The sequence below is a fragment of the Setaria viridis genome, chromosome 9 (assembly GCF_005286985.2).
Source record: "Setaria viridis chromosome 9, Setaria_viridis_v4.0, whole genome shotgun sequence".
NCBI classification, from domain to species: domain Eukaryota; kingdom Viridiplantae; phylum Streptophyta; class Magnoliopsida; order Poales; family Poaceae; genus Setaria; species Setaria viridis.
In genome coordinates, this window is record NC_048271.2 from 18300448 (window position 1) to 18315219 (window position 14772).

The 14772-nt window shown below is 46.1% G+C and overlaps 1 non-coding gene across 1 annotated transcript; it reads left to right on the forward strand.

The window, feature by feature from the left end:
- The first annotated feature begins 8956 nt into the window (after positions 1–8956).
- Positions 8957–9030, forward strand: TRNAI-UAU (transfer RNA isoleucine (anticodon UAU)). Its single transcript has one exon. It is a non-coding gene; the product is annotated as a tRNA-Ile (tRNA).
- The last annotated feature ends 5742 nt before the right edge of the window (positions 9031–14772 follow it).

Here is a 14772-nt window from a genome sequence, read left to right on the forward strand (position 1 = left end):
CTGTGGCGCATGCGGCTCCGGCGACCTCGCGCGGGTGGAGCGCATCCCTACCTTACGCAGGCTCCATCGAGCTAGCATGGGAGGAGCGATGCGGCGCAGCAGTGGATGCAGCTCAAGCGCAGCGGTGCTCCTGTGCGGTTCACTATAAGATTGCAATGTACATGCATATAATGCAGAAAATACCTTCCCATTTAAAATTAGTATTTAAATTGAAACATATGTATTTGAATGTTTCTTGCCATGTCACCTTTACACGTAGGATAGCCAGTGCCACGTCAGAAACTTCCCTAGGAACTAAAATCCTAGGGAAAGAAACATTCCCTACGGTTTCTCTGTGCGTCCTAGGGCAATGTTCTCTTTCCCGTCGAATTTCTAGGGCAATGTTGAATTTCTAGGGCAATGTTCTCTTTCCCGTCAAATTTCTCCCTAGGAAGCGTTCCATAAGAAAAATCTGTAGGGAAAAGATTCCCCTACTGTTTTCAACCATTTCCCTAGGAATTCAAGCTCTAGGGAAACCGGGGAGTTCTGGTAGTGTCTTGCATATGGTATTTCAGGCTTAGTATTCCCTGTTGCTTAATCTATTTTTTTTGATTTATTTTTGGCCAAGCATTGCATAGGGTGCTAGTGATTCGTTGCTAATCTTCGGAGAATCCGAAATTTTCTTCAGAAATTTGAGAAGTTGCTAATCTTCAGAGAATCCGAAATTTTCTTCAGAAATTTGAGAAGTTCCGAAATTTCTGGAATTTTTTTCAAAGCTTCGGAAGTCGTTAATGAACTTGTTTGAAGTTGTGATATATGGGGATGTTTGGGAATACACTTCTAAACTTTAGTACCTGTCACATCGGATGTTTGGATACTAATTAGGAGTATTAAATATAGTCTAATTATAAAACTAATTGCACAGATGAAGTCTAATTCGCGAGACAAATCTATTAAGCCTAATTAGTCCATGATTTGACAATGTGGTGCTACAGTAACCATTTACTAATGATGGATTAATTAGATTTAATAGATTCGTCTCACGAATTAGTATAGGGGTTCTGCAGTTTTTTTTAATAATTAACTCATATTTAGTCCTCCTAATTAGCATCCGGACATCCGATGTAGCCCTAGCTCGTACCACACACCCCGTATTCACGTCGACTTCCTAGTTGACAACATGCATCGTCACCGTGCGCGAGGGCACTATGCACATGCACGGACAGGTGCAATGACTCCTAGTGCCTAGCTGCCTAGGAACGTGTGTGCCTTTTCATTGATGGGAGCGTGGTTTAGGATCAATGATTTTGAAACGCCTAACCATTGTGCCCTCATTAAGGGCCTGTTTGTTTTCCCCCTCCTAAAACCTTATCTCCTAAAATCTTCCTAAAGTATGTTTGGTTCCACCTCCTAAAAGTGACTAAAAGCATTGAATGGAGTGGTACAATGACCCTAGTGCCCTCCCACTACCTCCCACCATACCCCTGGCGCCAAAACAAATGAAGGTACTGGTTCTGGCGCCATTTTCTTCCTGGTTCAGCTGGCGTCAGGTTCTGGCGCCATTTTCCTTCAGCTGGCGCCAAAAACAGTGAGGTAGCTGCGGGATTTTTTTTAAGCCGTCTGTTTATTCCATTATGTAAAAAAAATGCACACAAATGTATACACACTCGTCCATACAAATCGGACACATAAATAAAATCATAATTACAATCCATCTATGCTCTACTAAACAAACCATCGGCTATCCAATCACGGAACTCGTTCATGTTTCGATCTTCGTCTCCATGACGTACATTTGAGGCATTAACCTGAGATGAAGATCCTTCGGGGAATGGAACATAGTTCTCATCACGATCAACCAAATCAAAGTCCACATCTCTCGAAAAACTCTCTCTAATAAAATTGTGTAGTGCCATGCATGCAATAATTATACGGCTTTGCTTTTGCATTTGATAGCTAGGAAGGTCAAGCAATATCCTCCACTTCATCTTTAGAACTCCAAACGACCGTTCAATAACATTACGAAGTGAAGAATGCAAGTAGTTAAAGAGTTCCTTTTTACCTCTTGGCATTGGACCTTGTCTAAACTCCGGCAAATGGTACTTTGTTCCTTTGTAGGGTGCAAGATATCCCGGTCGATTTGGGTAACCCGAGTCAACAAGGTAGAACTTGCCTGTGCATTCATAATACATGAATTATGTGAGTGACAGACCTAGTGTTATAATAACAGTAAAATGCATGCAATCTAGGTCATTACCTTCAGGTGGGTGTGGAAACTTGTCACCAAACTTGTCAATTGCATCTTTGAAAACCCGCATATCATGAACTGACCCAGGCCAACCAGCCACCACAAAGGTAAACCTCATGTCGAAATCACATATGGCCATGACATTCTGACTAGTGAACCCATGTCTTCCCATATGTTGTACTACTTGGTTACTTGGCACTATTACAGGAATATGAGTACCGTCTATTGCTCCAATGCAATTGTCGAAGAAGGGGCTGAACCTAGGGCTTTGCAACCTATGATGCACAACACTGAACTCAGGGTCTTTTGGCTTAATGATGTCAACTGCTAGCTTGTTCACACTCTCTAGCACTTTATCGAACTTTCTACAAATTGTTTCTAGTGACCTTGTGAAACGGTCTTCAGCTTGCCTAAGAGATTGAGGTGCCCCACATATCCATAAAAATAGCCCTAAAGCTTCAATTGATGACATCCTCTTAGTTGATTTCAATCCATAAGTTTCTACTAGCAAACTATGCAGCCTCAGAAACAAATCTTGACTCGTTCTAAACATATTATAACAAGATGTGCTATTTCCTAGTGTCCTCATTACCCATTCAAATCCACTCTCTGTTACTAATCTGTGAGCTGCTTTGTTCATATAAGTGTCGAAGTGATACATACCCAACATGGCAGCTGCAATAGTCAAGATTTTTCTCCTCTTCTTCCTACACTGCATCATATAGGATTGTATTCTTTGATCAAAGTCCTCTCTGTCATCATCCTCTTCGTCCCATTCTTCTTCTTCCCATTCTTCTTCTTCCTGCGACAACACAAACAAGCAAGCAAATTAGTACTGTTTGTTAAGACATATAGACAGCAATATACATAGCATATATACATCAAACTACAAGACATATAAACAGCAATAAAACCCAATGAAATAGCACACTTCACATCATTGGCAGACACACATTCATTCAACACCTCATTACATGTCCATCAGAAATTAAACACCACAGTTGGTTCAACACAAATTAATAAAAGGTTCAGCACAAATTAATAGTTCAAGTGGCATAACAAAAGAAACATCTCTGTTGAGATAGACATAGAGGTCATTCCATGTCATTCCATGTCTTCCTCAACCAAATCAATTTCTCCTCCTCATCATCAATCATGTCAAACACATCTCTGTAGTACTCCTGCTGAAACAATCTTGTTGCTATGCCAAATTCAGTTGATGTGGGACCAGCCCCAGCCTGCTTGACCAACAAAAGACACCTCTTTATGTCATCCTTTTCTTTCTGTTTCTTTTCCAACTCCTTCTGTTTCTCCATCTCCCTCAGGTAGTGCCTCTTTTCCAACTCAAGCTGCCTGTACTGGTGTCTTTTTTCTAACTCATCTTGCCTCTGTTTAACCATTTCTTGTATTGTTGCTTCTTCCTTACTCCTAGAAACTTGTAACTCAGCAAGAAGCCCCTGGAACATCTTCACCATTGGGCTCTTACTCTTCTTGTTTGGGCTTGTGGCTGTGCTAGATAAGCTATTTGTTCTCTTACGGCTGCCACTGCTCAAGGGACTTGCCAGGAACTCCTCTTCCTCTTGTTCTTCACCTTCATCATCACCCAAGTCTACCTCGTCACCTCCCTTCTCTTGAGTTGATGAACCTGGTATGACAGAAGCTGCTCCATCCACTAAATTTCCTTTAAACATTTCCTCAAGGTATCCAATATATGTTGGTACACCAAACATGAACTTTCTACATTCACTTTTTCCCTGCATATCAGTTAAGCATATGATCAGTAAGTAAAAAAATGAATCTAGTGCTACATATGCAAAAACAGTAGAAGCTAGACAATATATCAAACAGCTTACCTTTAATGCCTTATCCCACCAATCAGCTGATGCTACTATACTGCCATCAGGTCTTCTCCCTAGACCTGTATCATTTTGCATCATGTTCCAAAATGTGTACAAAGTCCTACACTGTGGCCACCTGTTTTTGAGTTGCTTGATAGTAAGGTTGAATCCAGTCTTTAATAGCATTCCTTTTTTCATGTTACAATAACCTCTACGTGTCATTGCCCCTTTAAAACAATTCCCTGCCCGAATTTCCTCAACAGCAAGTTCACAATAACAATGTGTATTTTCCTCAGACCATTCAGCCCTGTCATGATGATTCTATAGCAGAAAAGAAATTGTCACACTAAGCATTTCAATGACACACAATTCAAAAATAAAATAGCAACAACACATTTCACTACCATTTCAGAGACAACATTTCATACAAGGGAAATGGAAACCAACAATATTAGAGAAAATATCTCAGAGGGGGGAAGCAATTTACCTGAGAGAGAGTTTCAGGAGCCATGCCCTGTTCTTCTTCGCCAGCATCAACATTCACTGGATTGTGATAGCTGTGGCCTGCAACTGAAGTTTCACCACGTCCTGCTCTCAACATTCGACCACCACGGCTACCACCTCTCCCTCCAACAGAAAGTTTGCCTCGGCCTCGTCCAAATCCAACTTTACCCCCGAGCAAACCTTTGCCGCGACCACGCCCTCTGCCGGCTCCAGGGGCACGACGAGGGACTGGCTGCTCAAGAACGGCCTCATCACCCTGAAGGTACTCTTGGTAGGACTGCATATCGGAGTAGAAGTCCGCTTGTGAGTTGAGATCCAAATGCTCCAAGTGCTGCCTGGGAGCGGACAGAGAGGGGTCCGTCGGCGGAAATAATGGGGCGAGGTCGTCTTCGTCCGCATCAGGCGAGGATCTGCGGAAGCTGGTGGCAGCGGAGGAGGTGCCTTGAGACAGGAAGTCCCTGTAATTGTACCTGTCCATCAGGCACGGCCTAATCGGGGGCAGGGGACGGCGCAATCGACCTGCGCACGAAATTCATTCATAAATACGAAGGACACGAATGCGAAGACACGCACCATCAGGCATCAGCAGCAACTTCTGCCAATACACCTTACCTGCTTCAGATGGGGCGGAGCACCCGAACTGGGCTGAGATGGGCTCTCTGGTGCAGGGGGAGTCGTGTCCAGGGGCGGGCGGCGTCAGATGGGGTGGGCGCCGGGCGGATCGACAGAGGGCGGCGTCAGATGGGGCGGCCGCGGGCGGATCGACAGCGGGCGGCGTCAGATGGGGCGGCCGCGGGCGGATCGACGGCGGGCGGCGTCAGATGGGGCGGGCGCGGGCGGAGGGAGAGAGGGCGGCGGCGGCGGGCGGAGGGAGATAGGGCGGTGGCGGCGGCCGGAGGGAGAGAGGGCGGCGGCGGGGGGGGGGGGGGGGGGAGGGAGAGAGGGCCGCGGCGGCGGGCGGAGGGAGAGAGCGCGCGGCGGCGGCGGAGGGAGAGAGGGCGGCGGCGGTGGCCGAAGGGACAGAGGGCTGCGGCGGCGGGCGGAGGGACAGAGGGCTGCGGCGGCGGGCGGAGGGAGAGAGGGCGGCGGCGGCGGGCGGAGGGAGATGGGCGGCGGCGGCGGCGGCGGGCGGAGGGAGATCTGGGCGGCGGCGGCGGCGGGCAGCGGGAGCTGGGCGGCGGCGGGCGGCGGGAGCTGGGTGGCGACGGCGGGCGGCGTGAGTCGGGCGGGAGGGAGGCCTGTGCGCGCGTGGGTGCGGGTGGATCTGGCGTCGGTGCGGGGACGGGAGTGTACAGAACCGATTTTAGTCGGTTTTTGGAGGGGGGTGAGGGCCTAAAAGATTTGGACCTCCTAAAACATTTTAGTCACTTTTTAGGAGGAGTGTTTGGCACTTTAGGCAGTTTTTAGTCACTTTTTAGGAGATAAGGTTTTAGGAGGGGAAACAAACAGGCCCTAAATTTGTTCATATATTCCTCAACCCCAATGTTCTGATGTAATCAGAGCAAAACAACCATTGTCCCCCTCCCTCGCACCGGAGCGATTCACGCGTACGGCGGGCAAGCGGCGTGCAGCCACGTCACCCAAAATCTTTTCCTCCAGCGCGCCAGAGCGACCGCAGCAGGTGAACTCTGTGAAACTGCCACTTGGGCCCGCGCTGTGTTCAGGCTCTCACCCACCCACGCTGAAAAATCAAACCAAGGACGTCTCTCTGCCTACGCCGAAAAAGGAAACAGTGCCGCGTGGGATTCCCTCGATTCTCATCTTCACCGCTCACCAGTTGATGACTGGTGGCCCCGCAAATGATATGTCCCGCTGTCAGCTTCTTCGTCTGGGAAACCTCATGCGTCCTCCTCGAGCGGTGGGGGAGGCGACGGTACAGGACCCTTTACTCCGCGTGTACCGGCTCTGCTGGGTTTACGTAGCTGAAAGGTGGGCTCAATTGTCCTTGGGCCCGGTAGCAGCGGCAGGGCTGCGGCTGGAGGCTGTGCTGCAGCAAAAAGATGGGGAGAGAAGGGGATGAGGAGGTAGGATTGGATAGCCATGGAGAGACCTGCTCAGATTCTCCAATCGGGTACATCGCCTCGCCGGGGTGCGCAGGCGGCGCCGCGGCGCCCTCTCTCCCTGCCGGTGTCGAGGGCTGTCCCGTCGGCGCAGTTGGGAGCCCGTGCCGTCCAGTCATGGCAGCGAGCAAGCGTGCTCTTCTCCTCCCGCCTCCTGCCTCCACCGAGATAAGTACCCCCTCCTTATCTGTGCGCTCCTCTCCTCCTCCTTGCTCCAGTCTCAAGCCCTAGCGACATCTCTGCTTACCGTTGTTCCTGCCTGCACCTCTATCCTTCCCAAACCAAACCTTGCAGATCCGTGAGCCCCTGCCCTTTGTTGTATTTCACTTCTTTTCTGTTGCATCGGATATGCTATGCCTTGACCTAATCTGTGATTCGTTTCCTGTTCTTGCAGAGGTGGGTAGCCGGTCATGGCGTCGGTGACCTGAGATCGGGTGATGTCCGTCATTAGGGAAAGTTGAGGTGTATGCTGACTAGGTTGCGTTTATTTGCTCACCATGGGTATGATAAAATGCATGCAGATGCGCATGATGTGTTGTGTGGTTAGAAATCCATGTATTCTTTGTGCCCCTGTTCATTATGTGAGTTGGAACTTTTGCTTCGGCAAGCATGTCTAGATTGTTTTTAGATCCTGGTCCTTTTGCCTATAATAATGAGGTTTTATTATTGATTTTAGACCTTTCTCATCTAATTTGTGCTTTAACTGGACAGGTTTATTTGCTTTAGCTTCACAAGTACAGTAGTAAAAAAATGGTAAATCTTGGTGTAGCTTATTCAGATAAGGTAACTTATTTAGCCCTGCATCTTATTTGGTGTCTGAACGAGAGGGATTCTTTTCTTCTTTCTTATATGATGCATGATTAGAGCCATTATAGTTTTGGTGTTCACCTTCCAATCATGATAGCGCGCGCAACGCGCGTGTTATGTTCTAGTCTTATTCAAGAGGAACTCCTGCGCGCAGCCCACCATTGTCTCCGGTTGACGGGTGGGTGCTCCACCTTCTTCCATCTAACTCGACAAATGGCTTGGATCCTTGAATCTAACGAGACCTTTCTTGCTTTCTTGTCGGTATTGTCTCACCCAAGCTTCCACTGTCGAGCTACAGGAACTCAGATGCCGTGATAGGAATTCCCGCTTATGCTCCGATTCTCACTCTCTAACCACCCCTATCCCTAGCAAATTCATTTTTTTTGCGAGAAAAATAGAGAGCTTTATTAGTTATGATTGGTTAGCCTTACAGTCTTCAAGTACAAAACGATGTATACAATCAGGAACGTTTGCTAGCCAAACAGCCGAGGTACAGACACGCCTAGCATGTTGTGCTAGCTCATGTGCTACTTTGTTTTGCTCTCTATTGGCCTTTGGAAACTTAACACTTCCCAACAATCTTATAATTGCCTTGCATTCTTCAACCCAGATTGCATGTAAAGAGCCGTCAATTTCTTGCTTGGGAAGAGCTGCGAGACAATTATAGGAATCAGACTCTAAAATTGCTGGGCTTTCTATCCATCGCACGGCAAGTGACAGGCCTTCTTTGCATGCAACAAGTTCTGCTTCTGCTGCTGAGGAACAACGGAACAAATACCTCCAGGAAGAGAGTAGCACATGTCCTAAATAATCCCGGATGACGATACCTGATGAAGCTTGTCCCGTCGCCTCAACAAAGCTGCCATCTACATTGATTTTTATCCAACCATCCTCTGGAGGCTGCCACATAAGTTTCGGCATCAGTTTCTTTGGTGTTTCGTTGTTTACTTTCTTTGCAAATATTCATATCCGCCTTCCCCTTAATGTCACCATCCCTAGCAAATTCATAAAAAGGGCAAAGCCCACTTCTGCATGACACGGCATCACTAACCCTGTGGCTCAATGCATCTAGGACACGACCTCCATTTAAGATCAAATTTTCTCTTGGCTCCTATACAAGCTCGCCTGATCTCACAAACCATCCCCATCACATGAACATATGCGTGCTAGAGGAATCCAACTGCGAGCGGTGCATCTTTGTGTTAGAAAATCAAAATCACATCTTATTCACAGCTTGGGTTGCCATCGATAACAACCATCTATGAATACTGTCACTGTGGGAGATTAGCAGCCCAGCTCACCACCTCCTGAGAGAATTGTGGGTTGATGTGGGTTGTGTCACCATCCTCCAATGCATTTGAAACTCAAGGAATGCACCCATTTTCGGTGTTCCCAAACGTGAGGGTCTTAGAAACTGGTACATTCAGGTGTCTTGCAATGAATACTCGCGCATTGTGCGGATGGACTGGACAGCGTGTGTCAATCAATATGGGTCAATGTTATTTTATCTTGAACAAGAAGCTCCCGTAGCTCAGTTGGTTAGAGCGTTGGTCTTATGAGCCGAAGGTCGCGGGTTCGAGCCCCGCCGGGAGCATTTTTTTTTGGTTTTTCTTTTTTGGGTTAAAAAACGGCCCTTAGCTATTCGCTATATTTTTGCCCCCTTTTTTCATAACACCGGCCTGTTTTTAATTTCAAAAAACTCGCCGAGCCTTTTGCTATAATTTAGCCCCGCCGGGAGCATTTCTTTTGCTATTTTTTGGTACAAAACGACGCTGAGCTATTTGCTACGTTTTTGCCCCCCTTTATCGTAACACCGTTCTGTTTTTTATTTCAAAAAACTCGCCGAGCCGTGCTCTTTTTTTAATTGTTTTCTATATTTTTGTTCCCTTTTTCATAACACCGGTATTTGTTTTCACAAAATTAGCTGCTTTTTAGTATATATTCTGCACCTTTTTTCAACAAACGGTGCTGAGGTTTTTTTAAGCAGAGATGAGCTTTTTGCTATATTTAACCCTCTTTTTTTTTCCATAACACAGGCATGTTCTTTTTTCACAAAACTAGCTCAGTCCTTTTGCTGTATTTCCCCCCTTTTTCACAAAATGGAGATGTGCCTTTTGTTTCTTTTTTCTGCACAAAACAGAGATGAGCCGGTTCAGTTGTAGAAACAAATCTTTCAGGCGAGATGCATGGCCTGTCAGCCACCACACCACACGCACATCTTGTCGTCATTGCAACTCCTCGTTTTGTTCGTCTTCTCCTCGTACAGGGGACCCTTTCGCTGGCAAAAATGTCACCGTACTTTTCATTAGCCATAAAGTGTGTCACACCCTGAAATTTTTAAATTTCAGAATGTGATTAGAAAGAACAATTAAAAATAATTTTCTCATATTTTTAAAAATTTTCCAACATTTATTTTCTTAACAGAAAATTCAGTGTAGGAAAACAATTGGTTGTTTTTTTAAAAAATATTAAACAAGATTGTTCTGTGTGTATTGCATTCATGCCAATGCATCTTGGTGTTTCTTGAGTGCAAAAAGGTTTTAAAATGCGTTGAGTCGACGATCAGGTCCTTCTCAAAATTTTCCAGCTTTTTTTGGAATTTATTTTCATTTTCCTAGAGCTAAATCTATTTATTAGAAAGCTCTAAATTCTTTTTTTTACGAGTTCCAAGTATTTTATTTAGACTCCTCGTATCCCAGTATCTCTCTAGGAATTTTCCTGGAACTTTTGAGATTTTCAGAGTATTTTTCATGGCTTTATTGATTTATCTAGATTTATCTTTACACTGGAAATAGTTCTAAAAATAAAAAGGAATAACTATCCTATTCCTATCAGGTCGAGTCTGTGGGGCCGAGCCACCCCGGTCGACCTAGCCGCAAGCCCGCCTAGCCCATACGGCCCCAACACCGAGTCTAGCACAGACACGGTGTGCGCTGCCGCCGCCATCTTCGCGTGCGCACCCCGGTGAACCTCGGGCCATGCATCTATAAAAGGGCAAGTGCCCGAGCCTTGCGCTCAGCTGCACCGCTCGTGCCTCGCCTTCATCCTCGCACAGCGCTACTCACCGTTGTCCGACAGAGCTCAAGGGGTTGTCGTCGCCTTTCCACCCGATTCGCTGCCTAGGGGCACAGCCAGAGCAGGTTGATGCCACCATGAGGTCCACGAAGTCGAGCAGGGGGTGCACCACAAGCCGCCACCTTTGATTAGATGCTGGAGTGCCGCACACTCGCTTGAAGCCCGCCACCGCCAAGCCGGAGGAGCAGAGCACTGCCACAGACTTCCCCGGTCGATTCATCGCGTTCGACGGCTGCCGGAAGGAGCTGGCACCACGTGGCCATCGTCCGCCAGAGCTCGCTGGGTTGTCGCCGCCTTTCCGCCCGATTCGCCACTTAGGGGCATAGCCGGAGCAGGCCGACGTCACCATAAGGTCCACGAAGTCGAGAAAGGGGTGCGCCACTGGCCGCCGCCTTCGATTAGATGCCGCACGCTTGCTTGAAGCCCGCCGCCGCCAAGCCGGAGGAGCAGAGCATTGCCACAGACTTCCCCGGCTGATTCATCGCGTTCGACGGCCGCCGAAGGGAGCTGGCACCACGTGGCCATCGTCGGCCAATGCTCGCCGGGTTGTCGCCACCTTTCCATCCAATTTGCTGCCTAGGGGCATAGCCGGAGCAAGCCGACACCACCATGAGGTCCACAAAGTACAGTAGGGGGTGCGCCGCTGGCCATCGCCTTTGATTAGACGCCGGGGCGCCGCATGCACGCTTGAAGCCTGCCACCGCCGAGCCAAAGGAGTAGAGCACTGCCAAAGATTTCCCCAGCCGATTCATCACGTTTGACGGCTGCCGGAGGGAGCTGGCACCATGTGGCCGTCGTCCGCCAGAGCTCGCCAGGTTGTCACTGCCGTTCCGCCTGATTCGCCATCCAAGGGCACAACCGGAGCAGGCTGACGCCACCATGAGGTTCACGAAGTCGAGCATGGAGTGCGCCATTGGCCACCACCTTCGATTAGATGCTGGAGCGCTACACGCTCGCTTGAAGCCCACCGCCGCCAAGCTGGAGGAGCAGAGCACTGCCACAGACTTCCACAGCCGATTCATCATGTTCGACGGCCGCCGGAGGGAGCTGGCACCACGTGGCCATCGTCCGCCAAAGCTCACTGGGTTGTCGCCACCTTTCCACCCGATTCGCCGCTAGGGGCATAGCCAGAGCAGGCCGACGCTACCATGAGGTCCACGAAGTCGAGTAGGGGATACGCCGCTGGCCGCCACCTTCGATTAGATGCCAGAGTGCCACACGCTCGCTTGAAACCCGCGCACTACCACAGACTTCCCTGGCCAATTCATCGCGTTCGACGGCCGCTGGAGGGAGCTGGCACCACGTGGAACACCGCAACGTCGAGCCGCACGCATCCCACAGGCCCCGTTGCCACTCTTTCTCCATCGGAGCGCTAGCGCCCGCCCGCGTGAAGACCGAAGCTGCCGGCCGCCGACACCATTCTGTCGATTCCTTCCGTCTCCGTCCACTCCCACCGCCGGTGAGTCACCCTGCGAGCTTTCTTTCATCTCCTCTCTCTAATCCGCTAGCCAGCCAAAGCCTAGGGTCGCTGGAGCACTGGCGATCGGAGCGCTTAGGACCGTCGTCCGCCGTGGGAGCAAAAGCTCCGAACTTTTGCAATCTGGCCCCTGGAAGATCCTCTAATGTTTAGAAGTTTTCCTGTGATTTGAGCCTTTCCCAGATAACCCCCTAGATCTCTTAGATTCTTTCAACCTAGCCCAAGCCATGATCTTTAACAGATCTAACCCTATCCTTTTGGATTTTTGCGAGCACTATTAACTTTATCTTGCATATCTTCTTTGCTAACCCTTCGGATCTATAGTTAGTTCTGTTTAGGTCCTTTCAACCTTGTTTAGCTCATAGATTCCACGTTTTACCTCCGTTTTAACCTTGTTCTTATTGCGTTAGATTTATATCAACTTCAATTACCCATTAGAAGCACTGTTGATCATATTCTCTATTTTTTAATTTGTTCAAAATATTAATATGATTAAGTACTTATATACTTGCTTTTCTAATTAAAATCTAATTAGAGTTCAACCTCGTGTTTTCATAACTAATGTTAATCTGACTAATGCTTATTTAAACAAATCTTCCAATTAAAAACTAATTGGAGATATACCTCAGCTTTTTATAAATTAAACTTAATTTGATTAATGTTTATTTAATTCGTTTGATGAATAAAAGCTACATAGGTTATATCTCAATTTTTCTTTATTAAATATTAATTGGACTAATATGAATATAAATGTATTTTTAATTATATTTGGTTAGTTGAATCCAAATCATAAGGTTATACGCTTAGATGCTTTTACATGCTGCTTTTAAAATCAAATGTTTAATTTTCTTAAAATTGTACTTAAAATATTTATAAATAAAATTGAACTAAGCTTTACATCATCTTTTCATACGTAAATATGACTTAATTAATTCCAACTAAGGATATTTCTCTGAAATTTCTTTACATTGTTTTTCTCAACTAAAATAAATGAAGCATGTAGCTCTTGTTTTTTCTTTTATAATCCAAATCTCTTGATAGTTGTACCATTTTAACCTTAGTTCCTTGCGTTCGCGTGATCCTAGAATCGAGCTCTATCCTTTAGTATGCTCTTTTAAAGCTTTTCTTTTGATTGTTGTACTATTCTTAGTTGTGCTTGTTTGTTTACTTGTATGTTTATGCCGGTGATTGCTTTGAGTAGAAGGATCGCTGTTCGAAAGATTTGAAGATTAAGAGTTTCAAGAGAGCAAGAGCTGAGGAGCAGTAAGAGTAACTACTCTTTGGAGAAAGGCAAGTGTCCTAACTATCCTTCTATCTATGCTTATTTACAAGAATACCATGCATTAATTGGAACATGAAGAACCACCCTGGAAAACAGTGCAACCACAAGAACTATATGGCTCTGGTATTAGCTAATTAATAAGAAACTCTAGTTTGTGATAGCTTTACCTGAAAGGGGCAAGAGGGTCAAACTGATCTGCTCTATGGTAGCTTCGCAGTTTTAGAGAGGTTTATGCATTGCGCTGATCATGAAACCTTAGCAAGCTATTCTTACTAGGGAATCTTTGTAAAGGCCTCGTAGCGTACCTATGCAGTCACACCTCGGTAGTGTGATGAGTGCCTAATCAGTACAGCATGGTTGGGTCTAAAGTCCTTCTGAACTTTTATGCAACTTGTGAGTAAAGATGTACAACCTCTACGGAGTGTAAAATTGATATATCAGTCGTGCTCACGGTCAAGAGCGACCTGGACCCTCACATGATAATTGAACTTGAAGATGGACTTAAATCGTTATTCTAGTTATTTTTTGTAGCCTTGCTGAGTACCAACCATAAGTGTACTCACCCTTGCTTACTGCTGCTCAGAAGAGGAATGCGTGTGAAGTTTTCTAAAGATGATACTGAGTTCTAGGCATACGCAGCCCCCAGTCGATTGCCTATAAAGTTTGAAGCCTTTGTTTCCAGGATTAAGCGTAAATCTCAGATATACTCTCTTGTTTTTTACATGATATTGTTGTTGTTATTCACTTATGATGTCACTATACGTATGAAACTAGATCCTGGCGTATATATAGGTAGCACTTAATTTTATTTTAAAACCGGGTGTGACATTGTGCTCGACTCCATGGCACCAGGCCATGGTGTGTGCAAGTGCTATAGGGGTGCAATTAGGGGTGGTAATGGATCGTGGCCCTCGTGATTCCTTCACAATCCAACTCAGCCCTATCTATTTAGTTCAAAATCATATAATATTATAGCCCAGCTCTTGATCCTTATTGAGTCCGATCCTTAAATTTTCTAAGCTAAATTAGAGGGCCCTTCACCACCCATAGGTGCAATAGAGAATCATAGGCAACCGATATCACCGTCTTGTATTTGATTGAGAAAACTTAGACATTAGCCTGATCATCAATTGGATTTTTAGATTTATTTTCAATCTATTATAATATCATAGCGAAGTTAATTAGAATTTAAACTTATTAGTTCGTAAGTTCTACTTATAAATACTTTAAGGAAATAAAAAAACTCTACTTCACTTACTCTTTAATTTGGGGCTGGAACTCGTCTTAGGCTCAATCGAATGGGGCCTACAGTTGATGTTTTATGGATATCTATTGCAACTATCTGAATCCTATGTCCAACCTAATTATTTCAAATTATCCGGTCGGATATCTAACATGCGATGGATATTGCCCTCTTGTACTTGAATCCTAATATCCAAAAAAAATATTCAAATTGGTATATGATATCTAAGAAAATATTTGAATATCTAAAAAAGAGCTTT